The sequence below is a fragment of the Microtus oregoni genome, unplaced genomic scaffold, assembly GCF_018167655.1.
Source record: "Microtus oregoni isolate MIOR12 unplaced genomic scaffold, Mior012 000026F_ref0000081, whole genome shotgun sequence".
Lineage (NCBI taxonomy): Eukaryota > Metazoa > Chordata > Mammalia > Rodentia > Cricetidae > Microtus > Microtus oregoni.
Genome location: NW_024543085.1, coordinates 15,953,409 through 15,956,211, shown reverse-complemented (window position 1 = coordinate 15,956,211; position 2,803 = coordinate 15,953,409). Strand labels below are relative to the sequence as shown.

The 2,803-nt window shown below is 33.9% G+C and overlaps 1 non-coding gene across 1 annotated transcript; it reads left to right on the top strand.

The window, feature by feature from the left end:
• The first annotated feature begins 2,042 nt into the window (after positions 1–2,042).
• Positions 2,043–2,233, top strand: LOC121463539. Its single transcript, XR_005976448.1, has one exon. It is a non-coding gene; the product is annotated as a U2 spliceosomal RNA (small nuclear RNA).
• The last annotated feature ends 570 nt before the right edge of the window (positions 2,234–2,803 follow it).

The window sequence follows — 2,803 nt, the reverse complement described above, 5'->3', positions numbered from 1 at the left end:
GCCTGCCGGGACTTTTAGTTCCACCTGCACTGACTCTATTGCTGACAAATGTAGCTTTTGACTATGTCTCTATCACTCTATTTACCAATAAAGACTCAGGAGTCATATGTTCGGGTGAAAACCTGCTGGATCAGGGATGCCGAGAAGCAACCAGCTGACCTTCAATTTTGGCTGGAGACCCAGCATGAGAGAGTCTCATATAACAGTCCCAAACCAAAAAGACCACGAAACTCCAGGTGCCTCTCTATTTTTTACTGTGCATCTCTCTATCTTCCTAGTTCCTCCATGCTCTCCATGGCTAATTCCTGTCAACAAGTTGCATGCTTGATTTTATTAACACAGCTTCCGGTTTCACAGTGAGGTCCTATATCCTACAACAGTTTGTTTCTTAATTGAAATGCACTAAAATCAGAATTCTTAGAAATGATTTCTATGAGACACAATCAATTATCCAAAGTTGAAATCACATTTATGAAACAAAGTTAATAAAAGATGCTCTATTATATTATTATACAATAAAGTTAGTTCCCTTTACAGGGAAAATAAAAATTGGAGAGAAATAAAAGAAAGTATCAGCAGACATATAATATTGTACTTACACTGAATCTAGATAAATGACATATCTTTTTGCTTTGAATCATCATTTATTGAAATCATGACTCTTCTTTCTAAAGATATCATTGTACAATATTTCATTAGTATACTATTCTACTAGAAAATCTGTGATTTTTTGTGTTTGTGTATCTGGAAATGATTACAAGTATTTTCTTTTAAAATCTAGTTTTAATTTTTAAAGATTAATAGTCTCCTCAAAGACAGAGAAACTTTGAGAGAATATCCACTGTTCCAGTTGTGAATGTCAACATCTATAAGCTAATCAGAACAATAAGCGTGATATCTATGCTATTGGCTTCCGAAACCATCTGTCCCTGTGCCATGATGCTCTCACAGAAAGGTCATAGTCCATTAAAATAATATAGTCAAGAAGAGGTGACTTAAATTGTCTCTGCAAAAAGCAAGGCATGCTTTACAGTGACTGGTGGTTCCATTTTGATTTAAGTTTCTGTTATTTTTGTAGCTTGCTTTTGCATCTCTTTTGCTGAAGAAGAGAAAGGACATACTAAGCGAATTCTCAAATATATTGGGAGAGGGAATATTCAGAATAAAGTTAACTGTTGCTTCCTCATTAAAACTGCCAAAGTGTGAAATTACAAGCATTGTTTTATCAAGGTGATGATCATTCTTATCACCTTAATACAAATTTACTAATTCATACTACTTACTCAAAAAAATCAACTTTAAAGAAAGAAGTTAGAAATTTAGAAAGCCCAAGATATGCTTCACAGAACTTTTTGCAATTAGATACCAGACAGTTGAAGAACAAACTAACAGTGTGTATATATGATAAAAGAACCTGCATAAATTCCATTAAAGGAAATCCCTGAATACCCATCTCCATCGAATCTACCATTAGCAAAGCAATTAAAGTGATCTCATCTAGGAAGCTTGGGTGGGTAATATTGGTTGGACTTAACAGCTTCCCCCCACAAAGAATGTGAGTACTTGGGTAATAAGCAATGAAGTCGCAATCCTAAATAAGTCATTTAATTGAATTGAATCTTTTTACCAGTTCTTTCTTATTTTCCTTCCATTCTTTCTTCCATTTATCATTTTCCTTCTCTTTCCTTCCCTCCTCTTTCCCCTTCCCTGCCCTTCCCTTCCTTTTTTCCTTTTTCCTCTCTTTCTCCCCCTCAGGATTTATTTGCAGTTTTGAAAAAAAAAAATGTTTGTTCAATTGTAAATACAATTAAGTCATAGTATTTTGAGTGTTTCTCTTATGATTACGAAAGATCAACATCTTAAATTCTCACATTGCAAGTATTTTTCCCCATTGGTCTTTGTCCACAGATACGTGAGGATTTAAAGAAGAACTATCCAACAACCTGGACAAGACTTACAAACAAATGATGGCCTTTATAGGAAACTATATGTTGTATTTTATACCAATAATCTACATTACAATGACAAGAACAGAGCATTTAATCGCTTCTCGGCCTTTTGGCTAAGATCAAGTGTAGTATCTGTTCTTATCAGTTTAATATCTGATACGTCCTCTATCTGAGGACAATATATTAAATGTATTTTTGTAATTAGGAGTTGGAATAGGAGCTTGCTCCGTCCACTCCACGCATCGACCTGGTATTGCAGTATGTCCAGGAACGGTGCACCCCTCGGGGAATAAAGTTGGTTCATTGAAAGAAAAAAAAAAAAAAGAACAGAGCATTTAATGTTACATATTAGTTTTCTCTTAATAAATACATATTTTTTCACATGAGTTCTATTTGCTTCAAGGAAATTTTCTTGGGCAATATCTTATTTAAAGATACTCTGAGATAGGACTTTAATATTTATTTCCCCTTAGCTGATACCACTTCATAAAACAAATGTATAAAACATTGTTTGAAAAGTCAGATCTGATATAGTTTGCCAATATCATCATTAGAACCTAGCAAACTAAAGTAGTTACCAATTCATATATTTATTCTTTCAGTTCACTGGGAAAAAAATCTAGTAGGAGTGACTTTGAAATTCCTTCAAAGACATACTTACCATTGTTGGGATGCTAATTATTCGCAAGGTGATAGGCTGATGACACCTGAGTGGCTAAGATACTAAAGGTAATTAAGGCTTATATGAATGTGCTGTATATCCAAACGGAGGAATAAAAGTTGAGTTCTTCTTTTGTAGAAATAAGAATATAGATAATGTGGTAAATATATTCACTGATTTACAGATTTTCCCA